The following is a 13,786-nucleotide window of genomic DNA, read 5'->3' as shown; positions in this document are numbered from 1 at the left end:
ATATCACCTGCAAAATATTTGGAAATTCAACCTCCTGGATCGATCATTTGTGCATTAATATTCTTGATTCAAATAAAGATCTAATTAGTATTCTGGAGATAAAAAGGGAGTAAAGCATTTGGGGGAAGAAGCTCATCTATATATATATCTCAAAAATCTTTTTTTTTTTTTTTTTTTTTGAAGTGGTACTCACTCTGTTGCCCAGGCTGGAGTGCAGTGGTGCGATCTCTGCTCACTGCAGTCTCTGCCTCCAGATTTCAAGTGATTCTTCTGCCTCAGATTCCTGAGTAGCTGGGTTTACAGGTGTGCACCACCACACCCAGCTCATTTTTGTATTTTTATTAGATATAGGGTTTATCATGTTGGCCAGGCTGGTCTCGAACTCCTGACTTCAAGTGATCTGCCTGCCTTGGCCTCCCAAGATGCTGGGATTACAGGTATGAGCCACCACACTCAGCCTGTTGCAGTATTAATGGGAGCCACTTACTAAGATGAGACAGTATCACCTGAGAATGAGGCAAGTCACCAGGACAGGTAGTGTAATAATGCACTTCCTCCTGACAGCAGGAGATTTGGTAGAACTTTCAGCCTCGATAAGCTTCTTGTGTACCTAATGCTTGCTAGAATTTTTTCTGTCTTATTTGAGAGGATTGATCAAATGCTAAAGGAACCGAAATAGCCACAAGGAGGCTGTAGTTTCTAAATACTTTAGGTGACATTCTCATTGTCTGTTCCACCAACAACTTATTTTGAGAACATCATAGAGGATATTTTAATTTATCAGTTGGCATCTAATTCCATAAAGCAAAATTCCAGTCATCATGCTTGATATCTTCCTTTCCCTCATCTTCCACATCGAGTCTTTCACTCACTATATTTTGTCTACTTGCTTTCTAAATGTGGATCTAAAAATTCACTATGAATTGGTGTCCACATATTTTATTCTAAACTCTCCTCAAAGCAGTTTGCATGGAAGCCAGAGTAAACTTATTAAAATGTCATTCTGATACACTGAGTGCCCCAAGCCATCAGCTTAAAATTGATAATGACTTTCCGCTGCTCTTAGGATAAAGAACAAAACCCTGAATATGGTCCAGAAGCCACTGCATAGTTTGGTTTCCACCCATCTCTCCAGACTCACGTCATAACACTCCAAATGCCCCTTTCTGGGCAACATTCACTCAACCCTCTTTCAGCTTCTCACAGGGCCATGGTCTCTTCTGCCATAAGGCCTTGCATATGCTGGAATAACATCTGCCCTATCCCCCTCTATCCATTAGCGAATGTTAATCTGTGTAAGTCCAGAATACTCTCCACTATTCGCGCTTGCAGAACTGCTCAAAGAAGGCTTCTGATTTTGCATTCTACCCCTCTCGGGACTAGTTGGTCCTCTAAAATGCAAATATTACAAAATAAAGTGAAGCATGAAATTAACATTTAGCATGCAAATTTGCACAATTTTACTATTTAATAAGAATAGTTGATTTTTAAAGCTTACTACTTACAAAAATAATGCAAATTATTTGTTGCAGGCCACCTGCTTACTCTTTAAAACATTCCTAAGAGGTACTGCAATTTTCACTCTTATTTTTGCAGATGAAGACCTGAAGTTAAAAGAGATTAAGTAAATACTGAAGCTAATGCAAAGAGTATATGGGTAGGTCAGGAACTTGAACCTAATACATTGAGTCCATGTGTTATAACACTTCAGTTCACAAAACAATAGACAATCTATTCAACCATCAACTTCAAAATGCATGTATTGATGTATTAAATATTTACTCAGTACCTTCTTCTGGAGGCACCATTTTAAGCAGCATATCTTTTTTGATAGTGTTCCCTTTTCAAGATTTTTGAAAGTTAATTGCTTTAAAACTGAAATGCAAGTTGAATTACCAGTGAATCTTCAGATGAATTTTAGTTGCTGTAATTTTAATTCAAGATGAATTAATAAATTCATGAATGAATTCATGAATAGATGAAAAATGTCATAGACACTCTACAATTGATTTTTTTGAGACGGAGTCTTGCTCTGCAGCCCAGGCTGGAGTGCAGTGGCGTGATTTTGGCTTACTGCAACCTCCGCCTCCTGGGTTCAAGTTATTCTCCTGCCTCAGCCTCCTTAGTAGCTGGGATTACAGGCGTGGGCCACCATACCCAGCTAATTTTTGTATTTTTAGTAGAGAAGGAGTTTCACCACATTGGCCAGGTTGGTCTCAAACTCCCAACCTCAAGCCATCCACCTGCCTCAGCCTCCCAAAGTGCTGAGATTACAGGCTTGTGCCACCACGCCTGGCTGACACTCTACAAGATTTTTATACTTAGTCTTCAATTTCATCCTCAAACATTGTTCTAACTCCCTTAATTTTGATGAAGAAAGTTAGACTTTAAAAATTAAAAGAAGGAAAGATGAACAACAAAATCTTGTACTGAAAAAAGCTTAAGTGGCAGAGCAGGGTTCAGGGCTGGATATTTCTAAATTGGAAGAACACAATTTTTCTACATTGGAAGAACGTAATTTTTCTTATCTTTTTTTCTTTTTTTTTTGAGACAGAGGCTCATACTTTCTCCCAGGCTGGAGTGCAATGGCACGATCTCGGCTTACTGCAACATCTGCCTCCCAGGTTCAAGCGAATCTCCTGCCTCAGCCTCCAGAATAGCTGGCATTACAGGCACCTACAACCACGCCTGGCTAATTTTTGTATTTTTAGTAGAGACGGGGTTTCACCATGTTGGCCAGGCTGGTCTCAAACTCCTGACCTCAGGTGATCTGCCTGCCTCAGCCTCCCAAAGTGCTGGGATTACAGGCATGAGCCACCACGCCCGGCCAGGAAGAGCATAATTTTAAAGAATAACTTTATCTCTGTCAATGGAATTGAATGTATATGCATACAAAGATGCATGACTTTGAGTTTATTTTAAAAATGTAATTGTCTATACAGAAAATAAATGGTATAACAAGTCCATTATTCTTTCTTAAAATTCTTTTAAGTTGCAAGTGTCTTTCATGTAGTGGTTATATGATTGGTCTCTAAAGTCAGAATAAAATTTAAATTCTTATTTTGTTACTTACTGGGTGAATGACCTTGAGCAAGTCCCCCTCTTTTTTTTGCAGCCTGGTTTACTCAACAGTCAATAGGAATAATGGGAGTAATCATAAGATTGTTCTAATAATTAAATGAGATAAATATTTATGTGAAGTCTAGTGAAAATGTCCTGGCTATGTTAGATTCAAACAGGTTATTCTTCAAAGAAAGTCATTTGAAATAGCTTTTTCAAACTACTGACCACCTAATTGCTAAGAAATCTGCATATATGAGAGAAACAGTGATAAGGTTGGGTTATACTCAGACCCTATTCTCAGACATATAGGGAAACTATATTTAGTTTCCTTTCACGGGGCATGACACACCTACCCTAGTGATGTTTCATAGGTGTTTCCATGTTTCCATGGTATTCTATTTGATCAAATTTCTGGTATCAAAAATGAACATTCGATGAATAAAATATAATAATATTATAAATTCTATTTACAATATATATTATATACAATATTATAAATTATAGATTTTCATGGAATCTTAGATCTTTAGATTACTTATGTAAGGCCACCTTAGATGTTGTTTAGCTCACTCCTTTATCAATGAAGAGATAAAATAACTGTCTACTTTAATTAGTTTTATTTTAAACATTATGGTTTATAAAATAAAATATAAAAGGTTTTTACAAATATCTAGTAAGCAAAAATGAATTCAGCTTTCATTTAGTCTTAATCAATTTTAAATTATAGAAAATGTGCAGAGTTGATGGAAATTTCATTGCTGTTGTTTATGAAGGTTAGTAAAATAATCTAGGGTCAGGTACCAGAAGGTTTGCCTCAGTACATATTTCTTTTCTTCCTTTACTAATAGAATTCCTTAATTTTAGCAATTGCAATGCCCATCTTGAATAATGTCTGTGTTTTAAAAACTTTCCTTGCAGCTAAGTGCAACTCTAAGTTTTGCCAGTGGGCTAGAAGTGGACATGAAACGTCCAACTTCTAAAATGTGTTCTTAAAGAAAGGAGACTTCCTCTCCACCTTCCTTTTACCTGTATGCTCATGGAACGCAGAAGTAACAGCAGGAACTCTAGCAAATGTGTTGTACATGAAATATTAACAAATATAGGTTGTTGTGGAAGACAAGCAGAACAACATAGTAAGAAGGTCCTAGATTATTATTGGAGCTGTCACATCTATACTGGGCTATAAATCCAGACATTTGGAAGAGAGAGAAATATATTTGTACCATGTTTAAGTCACTATTTCACTTGTATCTGTTTTATGGCTAACAAGACCTTTGTATTCCACTTCTTATGTAGCAGTTGTTTCTTCATACCCCATAGTTACTCCCATGAATGACTAAAAACTAGTCACTTTTTTCTGCAAAAATTTTGTAATTTCTTTAGTCCTGCCCCCCAGCTAACAAGGCAGATTATTTAGCTTTGTTGACATATGAGTCAAACATTCATAAGTATATACTAGAGGCCAAAAACAGTAACAACAAACATTCTGGTCTTATCCTCAGTTTGTCTGGTTGCATTGAGCTTTCAATGTGAAAAAATAACATTTAAGCAAACTTTAAGCTAACCATGTTTTATTCCAAATTCTGATATTCAAGTCATATAGTTAAATGTAAAAAATAAAAACACAGACTTTCTTTTTTCTTTATTAGAAGACTTGACAACCTTTCACCTTTTTATAAAACCACATGTCTTTCAAAATCAATGTCTATTTGGGATACATTTTAAATCAATGCCAGGTCAGCCCTTTCACTTACCAAAAAGACTAGAGCAGCAATGATATCACTTCCTCAAAGCTTAAAATCTACTTCAAATTCAGTAGTAAATATTGCAAATGCATTTGTTATTCTTTAGAATACAATGGAAGCAGAAGTGACAGAATTATTCTTGCAAATTGCTTTCATAAATGTTATTCCTTTGGAATTAAACATTCTTGAACTCTTTTCTGCTTTACTGATCTCTTTCATGCCACCACTTTGTTATAGTTTGGCTGTGTCCCCACCCAAATTTGTTTTGAATTGTAGCTCCTGTAATCCCTATGTATTGTGGGAGGGACCTGGTAGGGGGTAATTGAATCATTGGGGCAGATTTTTCCCATGCTGTTCTTGTGATAGTGATAAGTCTTATGAGATCTAATGGTTTTATAAAGGTCGGTTCCCCTGCACATGCTCTTGCCTGCCTCCATGTAAGACATGCCTTTCCTCCTCCTTTGACTTCCACCATGATTGTGGGGCCTCCCCAGTCATGTGGAGCTGTGAGTCCATTAACCCTGTTTTTCTTTATAAATTACCCAGTCTTGGGTAGTTCTTCATAGCAGTATAAAATGGACTAATACATCTTTGATAAAGCCTACTTTCACAATTGTGTATTGCATTTCTTTACACTGTTTGGAGATTCTGATTAAATTGTCCAGGTACTCTCCACATACACTCTACTGCTTAGGGCTTTGCCTCTCCTTCTCCAAAGGATAATATCTATTAATGTAGATGAATAAGAGAGAGCTATTGTAAAATCACATGGAGAGTATACAATCAGTGTATCTCAGTATTTTGATTATTTTATAATTTCATCACCCATATAAACAATCATTCCTTTTCAGATAAATTTCCTTTAAACAAGAAAAAAAAATCATGGCTATGTTTAAAAAGAAGCTTAAAATTTTCAGTGTTTATAATCCTGGGTTTTGGTTATTGTTAACATATAATAAATCACATTCTTCCAGGTGAGAAGGGCAGACATGAGCCAACATACTGAGATGATTCTGGAACCTTGTAGTCTCAAGTATGATGAGTATTGAATGTGGATTCCTCTATGTCTTAGCCCTTTCTTTGCTCAACTAGTTTATGACTTATTTTAAAAAATCAAGTACGCTCTGTGCTTTATTTTAAACATAGAAACCTTCGTATATTCCAATTTGAATTGAAAAGTTTCCCATTCAGATTTCTGAGGTTGCTTGAAATTATGGAAATGTTAATTTTGATTATTTCAACTAATTGAAATTATTGATCGAGAACAAGGTATCTATTTCACTGCACTAAGAAAACATGTCGGATGATTTGACCAAAGCTTGAAAAGAATAGGTAGAGTGAAAGAGCCACAAAGATATACTATTCATTCAATTTAGTCTATTGTCCCCAGTTCTCTGAGTTAAGAAATAAAATATATATAGAGAAATATACAAGTGCAAAATAAGGCAAAGAAACACTATTTTTCTAAGTTACCAAATAGCAGAATCTTCAGTATACCTGAAGAGTCTCAACAGAATGGGACCTTACTTGAACACGAATTAATAAGATGTTGCAAGAATATTTCAGAATAAAAATACGCTGTGTTTAAACAACAACATCCAAGAGGCAGGCTCAGAGAAGATTGAGGACCAGACACAGACACAGGTGGGATGGAACAATCACTTATTTCCTGAATGTTCATAATGTAGGGGTATTTTTTCTGCCCAATGTGGCCTCGCAATTGAAACTGTGTAAACTCAATATTTATATTGATCCCTTTCTTGCAGTACTCACCTTCAACTTCCCTGTTTTCATCTGCAATAAACAACCTACATGTAATTATGTACAGCTATTTTCAGAAGGGATTTATAAATATAAAATATTTGGTTAGACTGCAGCTGCTTCACATTAGTGATGGGAAAGTATGTCATAGAATCCAAATGAATGTGCCCTGTGCCTCCATGGATCAGCCTTTGAAGGCCCCTTTGATAATTTTCTCTAGTACCTAAAATATGATAAATTCTGCACAGTTTGCTTTAATGTATGGGGCATAAGCAAGTGTATGTAGACCCACATGTTCCCAAATAACAGGTAAAATAGTTTTTGATGAGGAAAATGTGTATGTTTTATTTTATGCAATATAGTTCTTTAATTCAAGTTTTATAGGGAACAAATAAAAAGATTGCATAAAAATATAGTACTCATACTTCTATGTTTATATCACTAATAGTGCAGATGATGGAGGAAATTTTTTATTTTTCCTGAATGAATGTAATAAAATACTATTAATTTTTGCTATAGCCTTCCTTTCTCTTCCCTCCTATCTTCTATCTATCCTTCCATCTGTCCTTCTTTCCTTCCTCCCTTCCTTCCTTCATCCTGTGTAACAGTTCCTGAATATCCACTGTATGCAAACCACTGCTCTAGTTGCTAGATTAAATAACACTGCTTAATTAAAATGATGTAATTTGTTAAATAAATGTTTAATTTAAATCCAGAAATCGTTTATCTTTTGGTTTCCATAGAGTGATTTTCTCAGAGATTCTCATACTAAACATCTTAGTCCCAGGGCCAGGTGGTTTCATGTGGAATATAAAGCTCTCATGCTCTGAAACATTGTTTATTAGAAAAATTGTTTCTTTATGCCAGTGGAATGACTTGTTAAGAGTGTAATTGTCCTTCCACAGACTACCACCCTTATTTTCTGCTTTTCCCCTAGAATTTACTGTTTCTCTTCTCTTGCTTCTGAGTTCTCAATAACTACGGCTTCAACATCAATCACTATGATGACTTTCCATCCTTGTAGAGGAAAACAAAGATGCGCTTAATTTGCATCCCAAATTGCCCCTGGCTTTTTCCACATTTGCAAATGGCTTTAATACTGCTACAGCAAATCACCCTCCCTGCCATTTTTCATTCACTAAATTGAGCAGTGTATGTGACAATTCTGAAGAAAATAGACTGGAATTGTAACAGGTCTAAAAATAAATATTTATTTTATTTTATTTTTTGTTTACCATGAGAACTCCTCTGCTGCCTTTAAATCTTGGTCAGTGGTAGCATCATTTCTCTGGTAGCCAAGGTTCAACTTCGTGTCATTTTTCTTGATTCAACTTGCCTAAGTCACAGAGTACCCAGATGTTTGGTTATCTCTACTCCTCCAAATATTTATAGCTCTGGCTAGTGACTCTTTATTCAATTTCTTGCATTAAGATCTTTAGCATTCAGATTTTTATTTCTGCTTATTTTACTTGTATCTAGAACTACCTTGTTCAGTATGGTGGACACTAACCACATTTGACTATTGATCAAATGAAGCTAGGAATGTAATAACTCTAATTTTATTTTCCTTAGGTATAGTTAATTTAGTTTAAATAGCCACTTAAGGAGAGTGGCTACTGTATTGAACAACAGATTATTAGAGAGAATAAAATTCTATGATTTTAAAATCAAGATTACTAAAATAAGTGAGATTTCTAGATGGAAACAAAAAAAAGTCCTTTTGATAAGTGAGATTGTAAAAACTGGCAAGATGTGGATTCTCTCTCCTGGAACAGGTTTAGGAAGAAAACAAGCACATCTTGGTCTTAAATCAGTTAAATCTGTACTGTCCAACACAGTAGCCCCTAACCACATGTGGCCATTGATATTTACATTAATTAAAGTCAAATAAAATTGTAAATACAGTTTGTCAGTCACAGTAGCTAGCTGCATTTGAGGCCCCATAGCCATGAGTGGCTAGGAGAGGGTAGGATGTTTCCATTACTGTGCAAAGTTAGTTCGGACATTTCTTGTCTGAAGTCCAACCGTCTTTGTTTCAGGTATGGACTGTTACCATAACCTTCTTGTTTGGAGCTCTCCTTGCAATATCTCCTCTTGAAATAAATTACAAAGCCAGATTATTTTTACTTAAGTACTGCTTGCTATAAACCAACACCAAAAAATATTTAAAAATATTCTGTTGACTAGGAAATTTTGTCATAACTTCTAACACCCAGTCTTCAAAGTTCTTCTTATTAGAACACTGTAAATGTCTTGAAATCTACAATTCTATGCTCTCCCAAGTGAATGTACTAATCAAGAACAAATGGGTACATCTGTGATTCATTTGAGACATGAGATTCATTCCAATATTCCATCATTTTCTCAAAGCATAGAAGACTTTCCACCTCACCGATCCTCACAAGGTTACCTCAATTCTGAGCCACATTTAACCCCTGTCTTCACAGGAATTCTCTGTGACCCCACTGCTTGCAGTCATCCCTATCTTTTCTTTCTCTCTGAACTTCTATAGCATGTCTGGGATAGAAAAAACCTGAGTGTGCGTCAACTCAAAATGGTTGGTAGTGTGTGTGTGGAGTGCAGTGTTGAGGGGAAGAGTGAGAGGGCTTGTAAGAAAGAGCGATAATGACCGCTGGCAATCAAAGTAATCAGTAAAGGGAGGAAGTGTGCCAGATAAGCCACCCTTGTGCACTTGCCAATCTTGTCTTATTATAAACTTTTTATTCCAACTTGCCTTGGTCACAGGGTTCCTAGATGTTTGGTTAACTGTCATTTCTGGGTGTGTTTGTGCGAGCATTTCCAGTGAGATTAGAATTTAAATTGGTAGACTGAGCCAAGCAGATGGCCCTCGTTAGTATGGATGGGCATCATCCAATCCACTGAAGCCCTGAATAGAACCAAAAGGTGGATAATGAAAGAATTCACCCTCTCTCTGCCTGATCCATGAACTGGAACATTGGTCTTCTGGTTTCAGGCTGGGACTTACCTCCTTGGCACTCATAATTCTCATGTCTTTAGACTTGGACTGGAACTACTTCCTGGCTTTCCAGGGGCTCCAGGTTGCAGATAATGGAACATGGGACTTCTCAGCCTCCATAATCACATAAGTGAATTCCTATAATAAATCTTGTTATTTATATCTATATCTATATCATCTATCTCCTGTTGGTTCACTTTCTTGAGAGAACCCTAATATGCCTTCTCTTAGGTATTTGAATCTCCAGGTATTTATTCTTCTATCAACATTTATTAAGCTCCTATAGTGTACTAGAGACCATGTTGTAGAGGTGAAAGACAAGACCTTTCAATGAACACATTTATGTTGAAATAATGCACTGTACACTGTAGGTATAAGTCATGGTTTATTCCTATGGATTATCATGACAAAAAGAAAACCAGAAACTTAGACAAAAGGATCAGTGGAATATTCTTTAAGTTTATACATGACATCATTACATTCTAAAATAATATGGATCACATTAGAAAACCTACAAATCGCATTTAGTTTATTTATAATTGCAAACATAGAATTTCTATGAAAATTATAGCGCAAGCAGTTAAATTTTAATTTCGGATAGTGAAAATTTTGTAGTTTAAATACATCTAAAATATTGTGCGGGGTATACTTATAATAAACAATTATTTGTTGTTTATATGCTATTGAAATTTACTTGGGCATCTTGAGTTTTCTTGTGTGTTGGTTTTTTGGCTAAATTTGGCCTTGTAAAAATTACAAAGAGTTCTGTTTCAGTGAGAACTCAAAAGAAGGCCGGGCACATTGGCTCACGCCTGTAATCCCAGTACTTTGGGAGGCCGAGGCAGGTGGATTGCTTGAGCCCGGGAGTTCGATACCAGTCTGAGCAACATGGTGAAATTCCATTTCTACCAAAAATACACACACACACACACACACACACAAAGAAAATAGCCGGGCATGGTGGTGTGCACCTGTGGTCCCAGTTACATGGAAGGCTAAGGTCAGAGGATTTCTTGAGCCTAGGAAGATGAGGCTGCAGGGAGTCATGGTTGCGCCACCGCACTCCAACCTGGGCAAGAGAGTGAGGCCCTGTCTCAGAACAAACAAACAAATAAACAAACACACAAACAGAAAACTAAAAAGAAACCTAAGTGTGAGAAGTCCTAAACTTCAGCAATTTTTTTTTTCTACCACATGCCATATAGTAAATACTTGGGATTCTGGGAGCCACAAACTCTCTGTTGCATATTATTATTAATTTTTAACAATCCTTTTGAAATGTAAAAATAATTCTTAGCAAGGGGCAACATGAAAACAGCATGTTGGCTGAATTTGACCCACCAATTTACACAGAGGAATGAGCCATATTTAAATAATTAATCGGTAAGTTTTTCAGTCTGATCCTCCAGGCTCTTAGCAGTCTGATGCCAGCTTAATGTCCCTGCCCACCAGCTGTCAGTTGAAAGCCTTCCATTCTGCTTACCTGTTCTTTGAATTCACCTTGCTTTTTTCTCTTGTTGGGTTTCTGTTTTCTGGGTACCTTACTTGTCCTGCTTTACTCTCTACTTCTTGCATTTTAAAATGTGACTCATTTTTCAAGGTTCAGCTCATGTGCAGCCTCTCTGGTGGATTCCCAAAGAGATCCTGGACATTGCACATTTTATTAATATGCTTTAATGGATTATAAATGGATTTAATGGATTATAAATTCTCCAAAAGCAATGAATGCATATTTCATGCCCTAGAACCTTACTTAGAACCTCGTACCTAGAACATTGCTATGTCCAGAAAAAATACTCATCAATATTTTTATTAAATCCAAGAACGCAATTCTTACAGTTGTCTTGATGAATTATTTCCTTTCTTTTTTTTTCTGAGACAAGGTTTCACTCTGTTGCCCAGCTTTGAGTGCAGTGGGATGTGATCTCAGCTCACTGTAGCCTCAAACTCCTGAGCTCAAGAGATCCTCCCACCTTTACCTCCCAAGTAGCTGTGACTATAGTCACACACCAATACACCTGGATAATTTTGTTTATTTTTTATACAGACAAGGAATCACTATGCTACCCAGTATGGTCTTGAACTACTGGACTCAAATGATCCTCCTACTTTGGCCTCCCAAAGTGCTGGGATTACAGGAATCAGCTGCTGTACCTGGACTGATAAATTATTTTTGTTTCAATCATTCTAATATAAAAATTAAATTTAAATAATTTGAATGTTCTTTACCCTGAATGTTTCAGCCTTAACTTCCTTCCTCTTTACTTCATTGACACATGTTAAAAATGATAAGGAGACCTGGATTGGAAATTTTCTCTTGCTGATATAAAATGATACATTCTGAAGTAAGAGTTCTATATCAAAAGAGTATATCGCTAAAAATCCAAATGTCATTGGATAAATATATAGCTTTCTTAAGATTTTCAGTAGCTGGGTGCGGTGGCTCAAGCCTGTAATCCCAGCACTTTGGGAGGCCAAGATGGGTGGATCACGAGGTCAGGAGATCGAGACCATCCTGGCTAACCCGGTGAAACCCCGTCTCTACTAAAAAAATACAAAAAAAAAAAACTAGCCGGGCGAGGTGGTGGGCGCCTGTAGTCCCAGTTACTCTGGAGGCTGAGGCAGGAGAATGGCGTGAACCCGGGAGGCGGAGCTTGCAGTGAGCTAGATCTGGCCACTGCACTCCAGCCTGGGCGACAGAGCGAGACTCCGTCTCAATAAATAAATAAATAAATAAATAAATAAATAAATAAATAAAAAAGATTTTCAGTAAAGGCACCTGAAGTAAATATCATGTTCATTTACTGACAACCTGATTTGTAGAAACTGCATTTACCTGGCTCAAAACCAACCAATTGCTCCCAGATTTTAAAGATTTCCAATAGTTCATCTCCAAATGTAAAAAAACCAAAACACACTTGGCATTAATGTAGCACTCACTGTAGGGTCATATTGGTCATTTATTTCATTTCTTTTTCATTCACTTAGAAGGCCCAGCATTGAGCTTTGCCTCATGTATTCAATAGCTGTTAAAGGGATCAGCTGCTAATCTGCTGCTTGAGTTTTCTAACCACCGTAATGAGAAATGTTAGGTCTAAATACCATCATGCTCATTGCTCACACAAGGATGCTCAGCTATTTTATTCAAAATACAACTCCATTCATCACTCTGAGCAGCGATGTACAGAGAGGAAAAGAAAAGTAAACCAGGCCTCAAGGAATCCATCCAAAATGAGGTAGATATTATAAGGGAGAGAAATCCCCAAATGAAATGAAATGAAATGTTATAGTTGACTTAGAATAGTCTTTAAAACCCATTAATTTTCTTGCATGTTTGATCCAAAGCATTATTTCCAGAGACTGACCCTGAAAGAATTGCTTAAGACCAGGACTCTTGTTCCGGCCTGGATCACACACTGTTGGACATCTATACGGAGTACACCACATTATACATAGCACTGACATGTGTAAACCTGTGTGCATTTACTTTTCTAATACTTGTTCGTCTCTGGCATACTTTATATATATATGTATTTATACACACACATATATAACATATATATTACATATATAACATACATACACACAAGTACACACACACAAAGTATATAAGGGTTGGATAGTATAATTGTGCAATAATGTTTTTGGTGAAAGTGGTGGCAAGTGGATTGCTTTGGCGACATGCTGGAATATGCTTCCATTGGCAGAAGTAAGGCTTTCAAAACTCGTTCTCATTTTTCTCTAGCAACTGGGAATATTAATAATTGAAGATGTGTTGGTATAAAAATAATTATAATAATCACAATGAAGTGGTGTTAATTATATCACAAGATATAAGACATATATATTATAAGATGTCATAAAATCTTTGAGATGATTGATACTTAAATGCGGCCCCCTGTGCCGCCCTGGGGCGTCACTCTCACTGGGTTCTTGGCGGTGCTTGCTCTGCTCCACATGCTCAGCCCAGGCTCCTGCTCACCCGGAGTCGCGCCATGGGAGCGAGGACCTTGCCGCGGCACTAGACAAGGACAATGAGGAGGGGGAGCACATGGAGTCCCTGCGGAGAGGCTGGACTCTGGGCAGGAGACTTTGCGGGCGGGCGCAGCCTCCTCTGGAAGCCCTGGTCGCTACCAGGTGCCTGCTGCGCCCTGCGAGCTCCGCGGCGGTGGAGCCAGTCCCGCGCTGCAGGCTCTCGGCCCTGCCTGCGGACGCGTTGTCCTTTGTCTTGACCGTGGGA

The sequence above is a fragment of the Mandrillus leucophaeus genome, unplaced genomic scaffold (genome assembly GCF_000951045.1).
Source record: "Mandrillus leucophaeus isolate KB7577 unplaced genomic scaffold, Mleu.le_1.0 Scaffold912, whole genome shotgun sequence".
Taxonomy (NCBI): Eukaryota; Metazoa; Chordata; class Mammalia; order Primates; family Cercopithecidae; genus Mandrillus; species Mandrillus leucophaeus.
This window is presented reverse-complemented; position numbering follows the sequence as displayed.